Genomic DNA, 14,081 nt, shown 5'->3' on the forward strand with positions numbered 1-14,081 from the left:
AATACCAAAAATATATTGTACTCAGCTGTTTCATTGAATATCCTAATTATAATTACTTCATTTTTAAATGATGAACTAAAAATACAAAATACAACATGGAAAATCATAAGAGTTTCTGTGATTTGGTGTAGTTGTTTTAGTGTGGAAGTGGCTGAGAATTGAGAGGTTTGTAGATTGATCAATTTCAGAACATAATGAGAAATCATCTTCGATTAAAAAACAAGCTTTGGAGTAAGAAAACTATTGAAACTGCATCAGCACAAACTTTGCAATGTTATTTGCCCCAAAAATGTTTCTCTACTTGAGTCAGTTAATTGAACCTTATATCAAAAGCAGTTCAGCACAACAATCACCATGCAATCAAATTTATAAGTTCGACGTAAAGGCATTTCTTTCATTTTTAAGTAATCCTCAATTTATGCGATATGTAATGACATTTAGTAGCCTTCAACAATCAGTTATTACACACTTATCCATAAAAAAACGCAATATTATCTCAAAATACTGTATTACTAGCAGCAATTGCTATATAAACACAAGCTAAAGTTTCAAAACTAGGAACCAAAATGGCGGAAATTGATCAGGTGATCAATATTGACCAATCAACGTAAGCTAAACGGATAACAATAGATGTCCCAACTCTTATACTATAGAGGGCTCTGTTAAAAACAGCCTCTTTCTTCACTAAATTTTCCTTACTAGCACCGGTATCTAAGGACTCAACAGAGACAGATAAAGGTAAAAGATTTTTTATACTTCCCTTAAAAAAATCAGGATGCTCTTCAATGGCAGACAAAAAGCAGGGATGCTCACAGTAAAAATGAGCATTCAGGAAAAGCTCAAGTGAGGTTAAGATTCTTAAAGTTGGAACCAATCTATCATCACCAAGCAGAGACAAAGACACGGAACTGTACAAGCAATTCCCTGAAGCTTCTGATCTAAGAAAATACATGAAGCTGATGATGAAAGAATTTTGGGTTTGGTTCCAAAATGTTCTATATATGACATTATTTGATAAATGTATTATATAATCATGTTATAATCTTATTTAGTTTTATTGAGTAATAAAATAGCTAACTGACAATAAAATCTCGCGTAAATATGATATTTACTTTATGTTTTATATTGACAAAATCTACATTCTCTATATGAAATGTGTAATAGTGCTGACAACTATAAGCAGGGAATGAATATAAGTAATTCAAATAGGATAGTTAATAGTAGAATTATAAAGAATCAAGGAATAATCAACAACCAGGTTGAACTGAAAATTTGACAAGTTTATCTCACTGTACATTCATAAAGTTTTAAAATGCGAGTCTAAAACCACAAAAATCAGCAAGTTGAAAGGTTGATGAGATTTACACAACACAAGTGACCTGTAATATACAACCAGACGTTTTGCTGGCAACTTATAGCAAGCAGACTTTGTATAGTGCTTTCGTTTTGGAAACACAGCACAATTAAGCAAAAATGCTTAACTTCCCTTGAGATTTATCTGCCTGCCAGCAAACCGTGCGAACGTAAACAAGGCAAGTCATCAATACCGTTTGTATGCATATTTACATTCTTACATATTGTTAGTGAAATATGAGAAAAATTGTACAAAATATATAGTTTACCTCAAAGCTATGCACGATTTTTCCTTTTGATTTCGAACAGCCAAAGGAATATAAGTTTCCACGCAATAATTTCTGCTAATGCTGTTTGACGAGCTACTTATGGCACCCAATAGTTGCTCAAGCGATATCTCATCTTGCTCATTTAGTTGCCTGGCAAGATCAACATAAAAACCTGCCAAAATTTTACAAACATCTGCGGCAAAGGCAGCTTGAACAACATATCAGATCAGATACAACTGAAACTTTTTTAAACAAAGCGTGATTGCAATTTTGCGATGTAGCGAAAGATAAGACCTTCAAAATAAATGACCCCCGCTGTGAATCAGTCAAAGTATCAAATAGCGTAAAATAACAAAGTAAAAATACTAGTCGATAATATAAAATATGATTGTTAGAGCCCTTGAAAGTCGTCAATCCATCAGGCCTCCACAGATACATCAAAACTGCAAGTTTCCATGGCAATAGGCGAATTGACCAATGAGAAGACTAAGATTTGACTTTTGATGGCTCTGTGGGCTTGAGATCATATTTGAGGCTAATTACATAGCTTTCCTTAAAAAAACGGCTGTACACTCAGGCCATTAATTAATCTGATCGTTATGCTTTCGTTTGGCTTACGATATGTGATAGTTGACTTAATTATTTATTAATTTTAGTACGTTGCATGAATAATTAATCACCATTTCATACGTTCGTCGCGTGATGGATTTGATGACCCTTAAATCCGCCCCTGTCATGAAACATTTTATATGGTTGATTCAAATTACGGATTTAAACTTTGCGTTCTTCGCATATATTCATATTTTTGCCCTAAAATCATTACGGTGTTTTTCATCTGTGATTATTTCAAAAATAATCGGACAAAAAAGCTTTAATTTCTCTATCCTTAAGCCAATACTTGTATCCACAGCATCTTCGTGTCACGATGGAAAATGTGCGAGAATACAGAAGTTTCCATTTACCAAAAATTTGTACTTATCATTTACTCAACATTAAAACTCCAGGCATTAGTCTCCATGAAAGGTGTTTAGTTTATTTTCTTTCAAAGCCCATTCATCCAGGTGTACACAAGCTATATTGCTCTGAATCTTCATATTTATAATTTGTGTTTTATATCACTGTAACAGAAATTTAAAGTAAACTCATTCGATAAATATCTTAATTAACAAGATATTCGTGCGAACGTAGCATAAATTCTAAAAGTTTTTTTCTTTATAAAAGTTTTCTAATAATAAATTTCATTCTGCCTCATTTGTTCATGTCTTGTTCCAAGCCAAAATGTGACACAAAAACTACTGATACTTAAACCATTTCTATCATAGTCTGCTGTCTTCTTACGCAGTCTTCACACTCTTCATTCTTTCCACAACTTTTTATAGAATACATCATTCCTTTCTTACGATGACACAGATTACAGTCCAGAATGAGTATTGAGATGAGGACAGTCGAGAGAATGAAGGCAACTAACATCATTCTTGGTGATGTGATGTAGACAAATAATCCTTTATTTAGCACGAGGGGTCGACTTTCTGTAGAGAAATTTTATGGAAATAAGATCATGGAGCAAATCGTAAAACATGATTATTTTGCAATTTTTCTCAAAAGTTGTGGACATCTAATTACACACATTACGCTTTTTGGTTAATTTTTTCAATCATAATTGAGAATTTTTTACCTGGATCACTGCGTCTGCTATTAGAAGTTGGACTTTTATGGACTTTAGTATTCCAAAAATTGCACGATACGTGTTCCCTGACAACTTCATATAGGGTTGAACCATCTACGGTTTGTGTTTTGATGTTCTTTGTGTTTTTTGTTGCTTTGCAACCAGGCAAGCATTGAGTGAATGGGATAAAGAGATAATTTAAAAGAACCTTTCTATATTCACTGTGCAGATGAAAACGAGGTTGAGGATTCTTGCAATAGTCATTACATGTTCTCACGTTTAGTGGATTGTATTTTACTTTTGTTGTAAATTCTGTCTCGTTAACTGAAAAAAGAAAGGGAAAAGCGTTTCAAGTTTAGATTTGAGTTTAGATTTTAATTAAATTCAGAAATCCTTACTTTCGTTTGAATATAGATTCTTGTGTTGATCGAAGTTCAAGGCTGTTAAGTTTGTACTCTTGCAACAAGAAGTGTGATTATATACAATATATTTGTAGAATTTTGTGTCGTTTTTTAAATCAGGAACGACAATCTCGACTTCTATCGTCGTTCTTGGCTGGGGCCAAAAATTTGCAAGTGGAGGACTTTTATCTTTATCGATGACACATCGTTGAACTTTAAACATAATATGGCTCCCTGTTTTTTGGAATGTCTGTGAAATTTTCATTATAAATCGGCACAACTTCTTCCTTGAGGACTGAAACTATAATGGTGACGTATAGAATACGTTGACTATATTGTTTCATATGTCACTTTATATTTTATCATGGTTAAAGCCTTCGTTTGCTGTCTTACCTAACTCATTGTTTCCCCCACTCACGTTTTCGCTCATTTCAAAAACGAACAGCATCCATAATACCCATGTATGTTTGAAGTTGTCAAAGATACCTAAGGATGACAAATATTCTTTGAATAAATATCGATCGAAACACCATCATCTAAATGAACTATGTCGTTTGACAAATTTGTCTTCGCAATTAATAGTTTAACGGTGATTTAATATTTATGACTTCTTCATCAATATCTAAAACAAAACAATTGATGTGCTGTTCGTGCTGAGCTCACATAATGTACTGCAGCGACAAATGCACATTGAAGACGATTTCAAGCCGAAACATACTCTTAATTTTTATAGTAAATGTACAGAGATCAAACAAGTTTTGATTCGAATTTTTTGAATGATTACAGTAATTTTGATTATTTCTTTAAAAATTATTTGTTAGTTTTAGTCAACAAGTTACCGCTCCCCTTGCCCTCAATATGTCTGTTGTTGCGATCACCATGGATAAACAGTTAAATAGACGTTTGACTGTAGTACTGTAGTTAAAGCAAGTTTTACTTGAGACTAGGTTAACGCATCTTTATTTTTTTATAAATGCTCTGCTCACCCATAATGTCTGTTCTCATGTCAGCTGATTTCTTATAGCTATATCTTTCTAATTCATTGCTTAGCTGTTCTTTTGTATGTGATGAATTCTGATAATGCACATGCTTTGATTAGGGAAGCATTTTATACTTTCTAAGATTCTAATTATGTTACAATGAGAAATGTTGGTTAACCGCAATTATCATATAAGAATTATGTGTTAATTGTAACAAACGGTAAATATACTTTATTTAAAGTGTGTAAAATTACTTTGAGTCATCGAAGATGATTAATCAAAACTCAACATTTAAAACTGTTTTATAGTTGTGAATATCTTAAATTAATAACAGTCTTGATAAGTTGAGCCATTTCTTAAATGCTTGCAGCCAACAAACCGGTTATCGTGACTACAGTACGCTAGTTTAAGCTAGTTTTGACGGAGCTGTGATTTTGTACATGATTCGTACGATGTGTTTTTTCTGGAACATAGAAATACATGATGTAGAATAAAATTGTTATTAAGGAATGTGTTAGTTTGCTTTGAGATTGAGGAACTAATTTTCTATTGCTAAAATCTCTATGTTCTCAAAGTACTACAGTCAGTCGAGGTCGTTCGATAAATAAATGTTTAGATTTGAAGTTTTAATGTCGATTTAATTTCATCGATGTTGTAGGTAAAATATATCTTAAAAATTTAATGTCAAGCACGTAGAGATTTTCAGCGAATTACGCAATGTGTTAACATAAAATGTGTTAAATTAATCTCTTGTGAAAAATTCATCGAATGTACAAACATCAAGTGTGTTAACCATAAAGTCACTTATTACAGGTGAAATTGATAAGTTTTAACTCATTGGATTGTTCTTCTACTTTTCCCTCATTTCTTATTAGTTGTATTTCTAAATAAATTGTTTGATAAATTTTTTCCTGTTTCTTTCGACTTTGTTACGGAAATGTAACACTTGACTTAAACTTTTCCTAACTACTCTGGCAATTGTTATATGACTTTTATATTACGTTTATAATTCGCATGCTAATTAGTTGCCTTGAATTTTTTGCCAAATGCCATGCGCATAATGTATACTACCCACGTATATTTGATGTTTTCAAGGACATCTAAATAAGACAAAAAGTCTTGCATTAAAGAAATATATATCCATCAAAACACAAGAATTAAAATTGATGTCATTTGACAAAGTCGTCGCTATCAACGAAATTAGTTGATGCTGTAATATTTATTTAAGTAGTACATGAAACGAGTTTTTGGAGAGTGCGTACACGTAATTAATATTCTCCAGGGAGGCAACAATGCAATTAAAAATTGTTAGGGAAAAACACGGCAATTTTATGACCTGTGACATAAGTGGTACGTTGCAAGCTGACGATTTCACGCTTCTCAATTGTTTATACATCATCGGCTGCCTAGAAATCACTCAACGCTTCTTTTATAATCAATTTATCCAAATATTTTCCTCGATTCACAGCTGTATGCAATGTTTGTCATCACGTGTGCGATAGTCATTGATATCACGTGTCTTCCACGTATGTATTGGTCTTAACAGGCTAATATTTTCACAATGTCGGCAAGTTTCACTAAAAAAATGACAGGTCACTAACACAAAACAGTAATAAAGTAAATGGTTTAACCCCGGGAGTATCGTAACATGTTTGTGGATGAAGATCGTCCAGGTTAGTAGAGTCCTGAGAAGGACTGTTGCTATTGATGTAGACTGACGTTTCGACAACCTTAGCGGTAGTCATCTTCAGAGTCATCTTAACTCTGACTGACGTCAGCTTTTTATAATAAGCATGACAGACGTAGCTATGATTTTTCAACACGGCCATCGGGAAAGTAATGGTAAGGGTGATTACTGTCGACGTTTCGTCTTCAACTTAAGCCGTTTTAAAGTTAGAGCTAATCTGCTAAGCCACGAGAAGGCTTTTGAGTTTTCCAATTTCTACAATTATACTTCATCATATAGCGAGGAGGGAAACGTATGAAATTTTTTGCAGACAATTTATCAGTGAATTTTTCACTCTTACTGAATTTTACGTTGTTACATAATTTGTAGTACATTGCTATTTGCGATTAAATGTACTGAAACTAACCAATAACAGTTGAGTGACATTTCTTGCTTCATGACGATATGTGCTACGTGCAACTGTTAAATTGTTAATTACTTATATTACTAACTCGTCGCTCATGCTGACTCATCATCTCTGCTTCCTATGGCACATCACTTCCGCCGAATCAAAAAATAATTTGCATCATCTATGTAAATTTATTTCATAGATAATTACTTCAGAATATTTAATCAACATTTCGTAATGATTATTTACAGTAATCGAGAACAGTGCTCAAGAGTTGGTCTTTGCAGTTTGTCGTCAAATTTACATTTGTGCTGCATAACATTTGGGATGTTAATGCCAGGAGGGTTTGCTTCAGTTGTGAAGGTAACTTTTTATTACATACATCGTTTGAATAGACGGTAATTTGGTCATGTGAAAGGAATTTTGTACGTGATTTGGAAATGCTTTATATACGCTTAGGTAGATAATAAATTGGACGGCTATCTCTATGCGAACAAAAGAATTTATTTGAATCAGACAAGTGTTCTGTTAAATCGCAAAATTGCTCGAGAAGAGAAGTTCCTTTCTAGATTGAATCATGAAAATATTGTAAGGTAAAAAGAAATTTACTATCCAAATTAAATCAAAATTTTATAACATAAGGGTTGAAAGCGAGGCTCAATTTAGACGATACAAATTCCCTAGCTTGTTAAAAGTTATCTTTGTAAAAACTATTATAAAAAAGTAGATAATCCCTTTTTTTCATGAAGCCCATGGATGCTTTTATTCATGATGAGAAAGTTATATTTTAAGAGGAGGCTCTCACTCGTCACGAGAGAGTCATGAGAAAGTTACATTGTAAAAGCTAACATGTAACAAACGTATAAACATGTTTAGAGTTGGTTTAAATTCTAAGTCAAAGAGGCGGAAGTATTTTGAACCTTTGCAGTATCCTTGAATGTTCTAGTTTCATGAGATAAACCAAATATAAAATTCCAAAGAAAAAAACCCCGTATTCAGTCCATGCTTTCCGATACCTTCTTAAGCGTAAGGCACTAGAACGCTGCATGTTAACGTTTCGGTGGAGATTTCAGCCCCTCGCTATCCTACATGGGGATGCAAATACGTAAAAAGCTTCCGCCCATCAGACCCCGAGATCATTTGCGATAGGCCTTTCTCAAGTACGCAGGAAGAGTGTAGAAATACCTTCGCGCATGTGCAGATCCTATCTCGTAAAATATTGAAGTTACGACGAATGTTTGAGAATCACTTATCAGTGTTGAAACAGGTAAGTTTTAATTGATTGGATTGTTCTTCTACTTTTTCTTCATTCGTTTTTTGTTGTATTCGAAATAAATATTTTAATAGGTTTTTTCCTATTTCTTTCAACTTATGTAACGTTATAACGCAACAAATAAAACTATACTTGAAAGGTCAAATTATACCATGCATATTAGAGTTACGTCAATTATTATATGTGTATGCTAAGAAGTAGCCATTAGTGATTTTTGGCCTTCATAAAGTTAAGCATGCTCATAATGTTATTCGGAGGTTATTTTCCACTCCTAGATGTTTCGTGGTTCATTTCAGATTTTGTTGCTTGAACGAAATATCTTATTTCCAAACGTTTAATTCCAAATATTAATGACTCCATCTCTATCAGCGGTTGCGATGCACCATTCATTGCCATCGTCATGCAGAGCAATTGTCGTAACCTTTCACGTGAGGAGTTGTTCTGTATGTGAAATAAAATAAAATTCTGAGGTGGGGTCGACTTTTTCATTCTTTAATATTAATATTGATAAGTTTAGTAACTTTATTTTGCGATGTAAGAAAGGATCAAGTCGTATTAACAACAGCATGCAGAAAATCCTACTCGATACTAAAATTATTTTTAAAAATTACTGCCTTTAAGCCTGGGCCACACTATCGTCTATATTGACGAAAACGAAAACGAAACAAAAATTCGTGCACGAAATGCATGCCAGAAACGACGAAAAATTACAAGCATGTTTGCAAAGCCAAAACTTTTTTGGCCAATAAGCAAGCGGCATTTTTGACGGATTAGAAAAAATGGCGATCTCTAAAAGAAAAAGATTACTTCTTCTTAAGAAAAAGTTACTGCTTTTAAAGTTGAAAATAAGCAACAGCAAACGTCGATACTGGATTCATCCAATTAATAAACGACGTGATCGTCTTGGACTATTTAACATCTTGATTAAAGAATTACGAGAGCCGAACAATGAAAATAGACAAATAAAATACTTGCGAATGAGGACGACAAATTTTGACTACATTTTGGATTTAATTAGACCTCACATCACTAAAGTTGGCACACATCTTAGAAAGTCTATTAGACCTGATTTATCAAAACCTCTTGCCACTCCGCCATGTTTGAGTACAAAGTCTGATATTATTAGCCAATAGTATGCGTTTTCGTTAACGAAAAAGGTCAAACGTTCAACTCTTCTAATATGCACGAAAACGAAATTTTCGTCGAGTTTTCGTTCAAAATTTTGTTGCGGCAGTTTTCGTTCTGATTTTCGTCGATATGGACGATAGTCTGGCCTAGGCTTTACTCACCAATACACTTTTCAGTATTTTTTCATGCTCTCTCTATATATAGGAGTGCATGTCTCAAATTCATCAAAAGTGAAGGAAAGTTAAAACGTAGGGTAATCAAAGCAATTCTTGGGTTGCAAGCTACGTCATAGTCGCCATGTTGGATGATTTTAACAAAGGATTTTCCTTATTTACAATGCTAATTTCATCCACCATCGCCAGCATTCCATTGTTCTCTTACTCTCAGGAGGATGGTTGCAACCCACCAATAAGCAAACAGTGACAGCATTTCAATAAAATAATACTGCTGAATTTCATATTAATAACTCTATTGAGCTCATTAACAATTCTTTATGCATATGTATTGTATAAAGCAGAAGTGTTCATGCTCTCTAGCATTGCTAAACAATAACTACCTTCACTTGAGAATTAAGAGATACAATGACTTTGATAATTCGCCAATTGGTAATCTGTGAGTACAATAATTGAAGTTTACGCCATGCAGTCGAATGCTTCATTTGGGGTTTCAATAATGACGAGGATGGGACAGAGAAGCACGCTGCTGTTTTCAATTACAAACGTGTAAGTAATGTACTTTTACCGAGGCTTTGAAAGCGTTTTGTAGAAGAGGTTAGTAAAGAATGCTGTAACTTAAAGAAGGTACCTAATATAAAGATAAATTTTAAGTTTAGTGAACGTGTACTGACATTTAGATGTTTGATACGATGATAAGTGTGTATTGAGTATATATGACAGCTGTTGCTGCGCTTTGAGGTTTTTCTTTTACTTATCGACTGTTTTTTAGTGTATAGTCTTCATATTTTTGAATAATGAGTGACTCTATACTGAACAGAGTCATTTATATATTCGCTGTGATTATCTAATATATTTGCTGCCGTTGTTTGCATATTATCTGGGTAACCCCAACTGTTTCTTTTGCTTCAAGACAAGGTGAGATTTATATAGGGCGTGCGAGTACTTAAAGATAATTGTATGAGCCCAAAATTCTGCTACTTAACTAGCTCCCTCGAATTCAACCATAGTCACCCCAAAATCCGATGTAATTTCCCTGAAATCCAGTTACAATATTAAGCCCTTAATAACCGAGCTTGAGTTCTTTACGGAGAAATATCGGACTGATGTCTTCTTGTACAGACCGAGCCTGTAGGGCGAGGTTTGTAGAAAAAGACATAGGTCTGATATTTCTCAGTAAAAAGATTCAAAGATATTACATGGCATTATTTCACCTGAAACAAAGCTTTCTTTCACGTCCTTGCTGTTTTACGGGTTGGCTTTCACTTCTAGTTTTCGTCTATAAAAATAATCGTTTCAAATTGTATCGTCTGGATAGTTTAACTGTTCCAAGTGTTTTCCTTCGAATCACATTCGTAAGTAGTTTTGTTTCGTTTATTTTGCGTTTTGCTCTGCATTACGAAGTTTGTTTACATTTGACAGTAAAATTACGCGTTTCGGACCATGGTCGATTACGGGAAAATAATGGACTGGCAAAAATGTTTCTGAGCCAATCAAAGCGCGCCATGTTTCCGGAAGTGACGCTTGCCATATAATAATCAATTAAAGTCTTCTAAATGCTTTTTTGCTTAACTCGTATTCTTACTGCACTGTAAATCCCGATGTAATTTCTCTTAAATCCAGTTACAATACTCGTATATAATAATCAATTAAAGTCTTCTAAATGCTTTTTCTGTTTAACTCGTAGTCTTACTGCACTGCTTGATCAGTTCTTCAAAAACGTCAGTTTTGCGATCATGTCTTTTTGATTGAATGTCGGAACGAATGCCTCAAAACCTCAATAAATCATTCATTTTTACAAACCTTCGTTTAGGCACACAATTATCTGTCATCGTAGCCCAAAGTGTGATTTTGTTGTCTTCAAACAGCCCAATAACTACCATTCCGTCTGGTGTTATAGCTATGTTCTGTAAAATAAAGTTCACTAAATTTGTCATCTGTTTTTTCGCATATGAAACACATAAGCAAAAACTTTGAATTTGCGTTTAGATTCCACCATTTTCTCGGCATTAAATATCAACATTACAGAGTAGTAATTTACGTGTTTATTTGGATATATACCTGAATCTCTCTACCATTGTCAGCTTCCAAGACCTTCTCTACCACATAAGATGTTGTGTTCCACACTCTCACAAAGTTTCCTGGACCTGATATACTCATCATGTGACCTTCTAGAGGTGATAACACAGTTTTTAGCCCTACAGAGTCGTCTAGTATGATTGCACATGCGCCAGTCTCTGTCTGCCATATTGTAATTGTTGTGTCGTGGGAAGCGCTCGCTAAATAATGACCGTCGGGAGAAAATTTTATATCGTTAACGGCATGTCTTTGGCTAGAAAGTGCTTTTCACTTTTTTCATTCCTAAAATATAATCTCCTGCAATATAAAACTTCAGCTTATTATCAATTTAAAAAGCAACGAAAGGTTTATTGATTACTACAACACATGCAAATAATGAATAATACGCGACATAATTAATAATTCTTAACTTGCTTGTGGTTATCATTTGTTGTGATTGGCAAATTATAGATACATTCGTAAGTCATTTATCACTAATCAATTCAGTCAAAATACTGTCTAGCTCTTCAGAATTGAGACAGTTAAACGACTTTTTCACCTTCAATGCGAGACAGGTCAAGTGAGTTTGACGTTTTATACAACGTTTTAAAAATGCAACAAAGTTAAATTTGTTTGATGATTCGGCGTCATTCTTGTGTGTCATTTATTAATTCGTTGAGGGCGAAACGGTCCATTCCTTTGCTTTATTTTTGAATTGCAAAATTTAAAATCGTCCGCCATATACACATTTTGCACGTGTTATTCTTTGGTAATCAGCATAAAATTAGCAATGAATTAGCTACTGATCTATTTATTTGATGATCAACCCTTTATATAAAATTTAAATCAACTTCAATGAAACTCAAAATAACTATCTTTTAAACATATAATTAAATAATTTATGAAAGAAAATATGATATTTATAACTCAAAAGAGAAAGGAGAAGATAGTTATGATTCTTATGAAATAATTTTCTGTTGCCCAATAGCTAATATTTTTTAAGAAGGGCCAGTATTTTCCCATTGGTCCCAGGGCCCTACTCTGGCTTCGTGACGCACGCCACTGATACGCTGGACATAAGACGGAATATCGGCTACGTTAATTGCGGTGAAAGTAACAAACGTTTTATCTACAAAATAACGATTTTCTTGCCACTACCTTTGCAAATAAAAGTTGTTTGTTCCTAAAACACTTGAATTGATTTGGTCATTATTGCATTTGGTTCAGTTATTATCCAAGATTTTATCTATTTACTCTTTGTACTTAAAGTAGTCTATTCATGCTTGAGTTAGTCCACAATCAAAGAAAAGAACGCGGTTATATAAACACATTCTCGTGCATGAAAGGTAACCAAAGTTTCAACTGGTTCTTTTGACTTTACCAAATTTACTTTTCTAATCTAATTGGACGTTCTTTGTTATAATAGTCAGCCTAATCCATAAACTTATGACTGAAAAGGAAAGCTCTTGAAATGATGATCTGCCAACTGGCTTGATCATTCCTTTGGTCTTAATCTTCTGGTTTACGAGGAAAAAAGACTTTTAAAAACCTTCTTCAGTGGATGCCCACAAGATGAGCAAGATGAGCAAGATGAGCAAAATGAGTAAAAAAGTTGCTAGAATATGCAACAACAAAACTTGCCCATTTTACTGCTCTCAGAACACGTCAACTTTCATCACATTCAATAATAATCATGAATTCCAGTTTAATATCAATAAAGAAAATTTAATTTATTTAAAAATATCTAATATAAATGTTGATTTGACAGAAATTAGTGCAAATGTTATACAGCTTTTAGAATATTATCCAATTATTAGAATATTACGATCACAGTTTCTGCTGAAAACAATTCATACACTTTAATAGCGTTGCGTGGATTGTCATGAGTTGTACGTCATTCATCTTGTCGCACAACACAATGTTCAGCCATTTCTTGTTTTCACCGCCGTCGGAAGCTCTAAGTAAGAATGGGGGTCTGAAAATTCAAATATCTTAGAGTCTCGAAATATCCTTCCACTGAAAGTAACCGCACCATTAAATTAGCCACCTTTTTAAAATTGAAATAGCCCGGGCAGCTTATTATTTCGAGACTCTACGGTATGTGACTTTCTCCTAGAAGATTTGGGAAAAGCTGGGCTTGTTAAATTTTCACAACAATTTTGAAAATTACTGAAAGGGGTTGCAGCCTGCCCAAACCCACAGCTTCCGATGGGCCTGGTTTCAGATGCTTTATTCATTCATGTCTTCGTTTTAGCAGAAATGTGACACAAAACTACTGATACTTAAACCATTTCTATCATAGTCTGCTGTCTTCTTACGCAGTCTTTACACTCTTCATTCTTTCCACAACTCTTTATCGAATACATTATTCCTTTCTTACGATGACACAGATTACAGTCCAGAATGAGTATTGAGATGAGGACAGTCGAGAGAATGAAGGCAACTAACATCAATTTAGGTGATGTGATGTAAACAAATAACCCTTTATTTAGCACCTGGGGTCGACTTTCTGTAGAGAAATTTTATGGAAATAAGATCATGGAGCAAATCGTAAAACATGATTATTTTGCAATTTTTCTCAAAAAGTTGTGCACATCTAATTACACACAGTACGCTTTTTGGTTAAATTTTTCAATCATAATTGAAAAATTTTTACCTGGATCACTGCGTCTGCTACGATAAGGTGTACTCTCATGGACTTTTTT

General features: G+C 33.8%; 3 long non-coding RNA genes across 3 annotated transcripts in view; 2 read left to right on the forward strand and 1 right to left on the reverse strand.

Annotated features, from left to right (window-relative positions):
- Positions 1–14,081, forward strand: part of LOC124433712 — a 31,512-nt gene that overhangs the window by 7,822 nt on the left and 9,609 nt on the right. The window lies entirely within an intron of this gene.
- On the forward strand, positions 7,149–7,780 carry LOC124433723. Its single transcript, XR_006944584.1, has 3 exons — positions 7,149–7,337; positions 7,621–7,671; positions 7,770–7,780. It is a non-coding gene; the product is annotated as an uncharacterized LOC124433723 (long non-coding RNA).
- On the reverse strand, positions 13,659–14,068 carry LOC124433713. Its single transcript, XR_006944571.1, has 2 exons — positions 14,033–14,068; positions 13,659–13,885 (listed from the first exon to the last, which is right to left on the reverse strand). It is a non-coding gene; the product is annotated as an uncharacterized LOC124433713 (long non-coding RNA).

This window comes from Xenia sp. Carnegie-2017, unplaced genomic scaffold (assembly GCF_021976095.1).
Source record: "Xenia sp. Carnegie-2017 unplaced genomic scaffold, XeniaSp_v1 HiC_scaffold_14, whole genome shotgun sequence".
NCBI lineage: Eukaryota > Metazoa > Cnidaria > Anthozoa > Malacalcyonacea > Xeniidae > Xenia > Xenia sp. Carnegie-2017.